Below are 7,622 nucleotides of genomic sequence, written 5' to 3'. Positions count from 1 at the left end.
CAGCAAAGAGCTCTTCAACATCATGAAGGAACTCGCCAACCCCAGCTCCAGCACTAACGACATCCTGCAGTCACAAGACCTATGTGACTCCCTTGCCACCTTCTTCCACCGCAAAATCAGAGACATCCGAGACAGCTTCAACACTCAGACCCCCTGACAGCCGCCGACACCCCAGACCCACCCCCCCCAGCCACACTGGCCTCCTACTCTCCTGGAACCACGTCAATGACGAAGACACCATCAAAACCATGAACACCATCCACTCCGGCACACCGTCAGACCCCTGCCCTCACCACATTTTCAACAAAGCAAGCTCCATCATCACACCCCAACTCCAGAAGATCTTCAACAGCTCCTTTGAGACCACCACCTTCCCGGAGAGCTGGAAACGCGTTGAGATCAACGCCCTACTCAAGAAACTCAAGGCAGACCCAAAGGACCTCAAGAACTTCCGGACCATCTCCCTGCTCCCGTTCCCAGCGAAAGTCACCAAGAAGATCGTCAACAGACAACTGACACGCTTCCTCGAAGAAAACAACACCCTGGACTCGTCCCAATCTGGATTCTGCAGCAACCACAGCACCGAAACCACCACCGACAACATCAGGACCCTGCTGGACAACAGCGAAACCGTGGTCCTCTTCCTGCTAGACCTCTCGACCGCCTTCGACACCGTCTGCCACCACACCCTATGCACATGCCTCCACAATGCAGGGATATGCGACAAAGCCCTGGACTGGATCACCTCCTTCCTCATTGACAGAACCCAGAGAGTTCACCTCCCTCCATTCCAATCCCAGGCCACCAAGATCACCTGCGGCGTACCCCAAGGATCATCCTTCAGCCCAACCCTTTTCAACGTCTACATGGCACCGCTCGCCAACTTCGTCTGATTGCACGACCTCAACATCATCTCATACGCCGACGACACCCAGCTGATCCTCTCCCTCACCAAGGACCCCGCCACCACCAAAGCCAACTTCCACGAAGGAATGAAGGCCGTCGCCGAATGGATGAAGAACACTCACCTGAAACTGAACTCGGACAAGATGGAGGTCCTCATCCTTGGCCCCACTCCCTCTGCCTGGGACGACTCCTAGTGGCCGGCCTCACTGGGAGCTGCGCCGACACCCACCAACCACACACGCAACCTGGGGTTCATCCTGGACTCATCACTGTCAATGACCCAGCAAGTCAACGGCATCTCCTCCTCCTGCTTCTACACCCTCCGCATGCTTCGCAAGATCTACATATGGATCTCCACTGGAACCAGAAGGACAGTCACCCAGGCCCTCATCACCAGCAGGCTAGGACTACGGCAATGCCCTATATGCGGGAACCACAGTCAAACTCCAGAAAAGACTTCAACGCATACAGAACGCCTCTGCACGCCTCACCTTCTACACTTCTAACCGCCAGCTTCGCTCCACTGACCTCGCCCTCGCCACCGTTCCACGCATACACCAAATGACCATCGGAGTCAGATCCTTCTCCCACCTCGCTGCCAAGACATGGAGCACTCTCCCCATCCATCTGTGACAGACCCAGGACCTGCTGACCTTCAAGAGACTTCTCAAGACCTGGCTGTTTGGGCAGTAGCAGCTCCCCCCACTTTAGCGCCTTGAGACCCTTGCGGGTGAGTAGTGCGCTCTACAAATGCTTGATTGATTGATTGATTGATTGACAGTCACTCATGCATGCAGTCACTCATCAATACAGCACTATCATATGCACTCATACACCTATACAGACACTCACACACTGCCACTCATCCATACAGTTACTCACAAAACTACAGGTGTCACACTATTCAGAATCGGCCACAAGGTGTAACTTGACATTGTCCACTGAGATGTACCTGTTGTCTTTGGCCTTGGCCCTGGCGGTGTATCGCAATCAGGTGGGTTGGGATGATGATTCCCCGGCTCATGAAATGCCGTTGCACTCTATGCCACAACCTCAACCATCAACCGTGAAGCGAAAGCTTTCGTTTGTGACATTCTAAGACAGTTGGAGAATCAGGGGGTAATTGAGTCACTTACATCGTCTATGAATATTCCTCTCTTTAATGTCCCTAAACCTGATGGTTCATTTTGGTTTGTATTGAATTTTAGACATTTGAACAGCGATTGCTGCACCTTTGCGGTGCAAGACACACACAGCTCAGCGCTGGTGAATAATATTGTTCGTAAAAAATACAAAACGACACTTGACATTTCCAATTTACAGTCACAATCTAGACCGTGCGAGTAGTGACTTGACAGCATTCAGTGCCGTCGGAAATTAGAAAATTAGAAAAAAATTTACACGATTATCTATGTGGTGTAAAAATAGCCACAGGGCGCTTTCGGCATGCATAGTGTCTTTGTTGCATGACATTGATCCCGAGGCCTTGTCGTACATTGATGACATCTATTTGACTGACGACCTTGCGCCGCATCTTGACCGAGTCAACCACATAATATTGTCTTTTGCCGGCTACGGTTATAAATTAACACATTGCCCATTAGGCAGTACTGTTTTTGGACTATGAGCTCAATAACGAGGGAAAGGGTTTAGCACCTCACTTCCTAGAGAAATGTGCACATTTGCAACCACCTTCATCATTGAAAAAGTTACAATCCCTGCTGGGTTTTTTTAATTGGAGGACATACATTCCCGATTATGCCCAGCGTATCAAACCGCTTTATGCGTTGAAAGAACCTAAGTTTTCATCTGCCATCTGGCTTCCGGAACATACTTCTGTTCTGCATTCTTTGCAGGCGAATTTGCTTGCGACTAACTTCTTAATGACTCGTGATAACACCACCAACTTGGTAATACGTATCGTTTCAGGAGCAGTGGGTTTCACGTACTTAACCCCTTTGGTGCTTGCGTCAGCCAATGGCCAACGCAAGCACTACCTCCCTGGTGCGGCGCACATCCATTGGCCGTCACCAGGGAGGGCCCCATTTACACCTCTGATGCATCGCACCAGAGATTGTTATATATATATATATATTTATATTTATATATATATAAATATATATATATATATATATATATTCTCTTCAAAGATGCCCATGCAATGAGAGGCGCACTCCTCCAGCTGTTGGTTAACAAACCCTTTATTTTGTGAAACAGCGCTGCAAATTCGAATTTTGTATCCATGTGGCCTGACGCGTTTCAAAGCAATCGTGCTTCTTCCTCAGAGGCCGTTTGTCAGCACATCAAGTTCAGGGTCCCACAACTCCTAGCGTTTCTGCATGTATTTATTGGCCTCAGGTGTGCCTCTTCTAGTAGTTTTCGCCATGCACGCTGGGACTTGTGGTCTCAATACCCCCATTAAACACCTCCAGTGGCTGTGTGCTTGGCAAACCAGTAATGGATTACTCATCGCCCTCCAGTTAGCGTCGGATTTGAAGTTCTGTTCCTTGCTCTAATGACAGCTGCGCCGTCGCTGAACCAGACAATGCCGGTAAGACGATCCCCAGCACAGTGTAGGGGGCGGTGCGATCTCTCCGCGGCTGGACTTGCCAAGCACACAGCCACTGGAGGTGTTTAATGGGGGTATTGAGACCACAAGTCCCAGCGTGCATGGCGAAAACTACTAGAAGAGGCACACCTGAGGCCAATAAATACATGCAGAATATATATATATATATATATATAGAGAGAGAGGGAGTCTTTCTCTCTGTAGATGATGTATGTATATAATATATATGTATCTATATACATATTCACTGAAAAAACCATAGGTTTCACACACGTTATAGTTAGGAATTAGCATTTAAAAAACCTTGCAAATTCACTTAAAAAACCATAGGTTTCACGCATGTTATAGTTAGCTGGACATTTCACTCGTGAAAAACCATTGAAATTCCCCCGTTATAGTTAGTGCAGCCAACTATAACTCACGCGACCGCAATCCTCTGCTGATGACGTCAGATATTACATCACTGTATTTAGACACTTATTTACCCATGTCTTCTTCCATTAATTTTTAGCTATACATATATTACAAATATTTTTTTTTTCAGAAAGACACATATGTCATCAGTGATGTAATATCTGACGTCATCAGCAGAGGATTGCGGTCGCGTGAGTTATAGTTGCCTGCACTAACTATAACGGGGGAATTTCAATGGTTTTTCACGAGTGAAATGTCCAGCTAACTATAACATGTGTGAAACCTATGGTTTTTTAAGTGAATTTGCAAGGTTTTTTAAATGCTAATTCCTAACTATAACGGGTGTGAAACCTATGGTTTTTTCAGTGAATGTGTACGGTTTTTTAAATGCTAAGTTATGTATTTTTTTTTTAAGGTTTTTCACCGTGCGCGTACCGTACGCGCACGGTGTGCTTCGCGCGCCATGCACGCGCTGTGGGCACACGGTGCGCTTCGCGCACTGCGTGCCCACGTTACGCAGTTTGCGGAATTTTTCCGTTTCTACCGTACGCGCACGCTACAAAAAAATTAAAGGAAATTTTGGCCCTTGGGGGTCCTTCTGGGACCCCCTGACAAAGGCTAGGGGGTCAGGAACTGTCCACCCTGCCCCCTTTTCACGTTCTCCACCTTTGTTTTTCACCCCCTCAGACTGCGAGAGACAAAATGGCGGCCGACACTTCCTGGTTTCGACCGATTCGAATGTTTACTAAGATCTGACAACCAATCAGAATCGCGCTCGCGCACGGCAGCGTGCGCTTACAGTAAGTTTTACCGTACGCGCACGGTGCGCTCTTATAGATATATATATGCTTTTAAATGCTATTTTCTCAGGAAATACTGAACAGATTTACACCAGACCTGCAAAAGGCACATCCCTGAGCTGAGGACTACCTCTCTGCCAAATTTCAAGTAATTCTGTTCAGCCGTTCGGGCTGTAGCTTGGACTAAAGGTCCTATGGAAAAATGCATGGGGAAAATGCGTTTTGGGACCCCCTTTTTCTCAGCCCCCGCTTGACGAATCCCCCCGAGACTTTCAGGGAAGGAGCGGAGCAGAGCGCCCCACCTATTTTGAAAATTTCGTGAGGATTCGTCAATCGGCGCCAAAGTTATTCCAAATAGAATGTTGCGGATTTCCTATGGAAACACGATCCTAACTATAACTATCTACTGGCGACCGCCAGTAGATAATATATATGTGTATATAGATACACATATATACATGCGTCTACAGAGTGAATGATATATATATGTATCTATATACATATATTATCTACTGGCGGTCAGTAGATAGTTATAGTTAGAACCTAGTTTCCATTGGAAAAGCATTTTTTGATTTGCTTTGGCGTCGTTTGACGAATCTTTACAAAATTTTCCCAAAAGTTCCTCTTTTTAGTCAGCTACTATCCTGAAAGTTTGGGGGTGATTTGTGAAGGGGGGGCTGAGAAAAAAGGGGGGTCCCAAAACGTGTTTTCTCAATGCAATTTACATAGGAAACTTTAGACAAGGCTACAGGTCAAACTGCTGAACGGAATTATGCCAAATTTGGCAGGGAGAAAGGTCTTGGTCCAGAAATCACGCTTTTGTTTAAATGGTGTAAATCCGTTCAGAAGTTTTAGACAAATATAAAAATTTACAGATATCGATATTTGAGAATTCTGACATCTGATTGGCTGAGGCGTAACGAGCACGAGCGTGCGGCTCATTGGCTGCAAACTGTTGAAACTAGGAAGTGTTGGCAGCCATTTTGTAACTGAGTTGAAAGGCGTAGGGTGGAAAAAAAGAGAATAATTGTATAAGAGGGTATATATTAGGAACACTGTGGTCTTAGTTTAAGCAGTCTGTACGATGCAAAGGCATGGAGTTTGAATGTTGCGTAGGCCGTGGAAATAACAACGGTGCACGGTATTGCGGCACGGTTGTGTAGGCTCTGGAAATCCCGTCAGGAAGATGCGCCGTATTGCGGCAAGCAGTGTGTAGGGAGCACACACAGGTAGTGTGAATGTGCGGTATTGCGGCAATGTTCAGTAGGCTGTGTAACGGTGCACACACAGGTAGTGTGAATGTGCGGTATTGCAGAAATGTTCTGTAGGCTGTGTAACGGTGTACATACAGGTAGTGTGAATGTGCGGTATTGCGGCAATGTTCAGTAGGCTGTGTAACGGTGCACACAAAGGTAGTGTGAATGTGCGGTGTAAATCATATCGGAAAATAACAAAGCGTCGTATTGCAGCTTTCCTTTAATATAGTGCGCAGTAATGTTTACTTATAACGTGGTGTTAACGTTTTATCACGGACAGTGTCACTTTCTTAGACGAAATTTAATATTATGTGGGAAGGTGTGTTCTGTTCCTGTCCCCGGAACAAAATTAACGTTTAATTGGCAGAGGTGTTCCAACAACGAGCTCAATGTTCATTGGCTGCAAACCATTGAAAGTAGAAGTGTTGCCAGCCATTTCCTCCCCGTCCACGGAGTAGCAGGGACCTCTGATTGGCTGACGTGTTCCAAGCAGGACCTTCCCAAGCTTAATGTTGATTGGCTGCGAACCATTGAAAGTAGAAATGTTGGCAGCGATTCCCTCCCACTCTGCGGAACATCATGGGCATTTTATTGGCTAAAGTGTCCTGAGTACAAGTTTGCTCAGTATTGGCTGGGAACGGGTCACTGTTGTGAACCATTTTGTGACGCACTTCAATGAAGTACGGGAAAACAAAGTAGTAGCGGGGAGGATAGGACACTATTAACAGGCACGCCACTTCCTCATATCGCTCCTAACTACACCTGCGTCTGCGTTAGCCCTTCATTACCTTCTCATACTCTAGGGTCCTCCCTACGTACGCCGGTCACACGGGAATCCCTCCAGCGAGCCCTGCTGCTCACAAACCTGCCCACCGTGAGGCCCTGCCCTACCGCTACCCCACTACTCTCATCCCACTTCAGGGCCCCTCCCCTGCCAACATGTCCCGCCCGGCCATAGCAGGGCGGGGGACAATTCCTTTACCCTGGTCTACCCCCCCAACCTTTCCAAAACCGCTGCGAAGTCATTCAAACACACCACCCTAAAAAACCACCCTGAGACACTGATATCAGACCTTCGCGTCAACTCGAGCAGTGGCACCTGCATAAATGACCTGATCTTCTACTCGAAAAACACCGCCGCCTGGCGAAAAACCCTAACACACCTTCTTAATGTTCACTCCTCTAAAAACATTCCCTATGGCACCAAACTCACTATTATACCCTCTTCTACCCTCAGAGCAGACCTCACCATCACCCTCTACAAAAGCGGCATAGTCCTGATCCAAGCCACAGCCAATAACCTTAACAAATTCGCTGACCGTTTCACCCTCCTCAGAAACCACGTTCACGACACGGACAGGAGAACTGATTCCTCTGCCAGTAGCCCTCCGTCCTACCCGCCCACTATGTCGTGCGTCCCGCATACTCCCATTACAGCCCCCACCATAGCCCCTCCTTCCCCCCCTTACCCCCCCAGCATACTCTATGACCCCAACCAGTGACCACCCCCCTCTCCATCACCGGCTCCTATTCCCTCGCCCCCCTCCCTGCCAACACCCCCAGCCCTCATCGATCTCAAATCCTTGCACTCCAGAGCGTCCAAGCTAACTCAGAGCATCCATTGCTCCATTCTTGACCTTATGAACCTCCTGCACCTTGCTGAGCTCTCCCTCTCAA

The sequence above is a fragment of the Triturus cristatus genome, chromosome 2_1 (assembly GCF_964204655.1).
Source record: "Triturus cristatus chromosome 2_1, aTriCri1.1, whole genome shotgun sequence".
In the NCBI taxonomy this organism is placed as follows: Eukaryota; Metazoa; Chordata; class Amphibia; order Caudata; family Salamandridae; genus Triturus; species Triturus cristatus.
Note: the sequence above shows the minus strand (reverse complement) of the source record.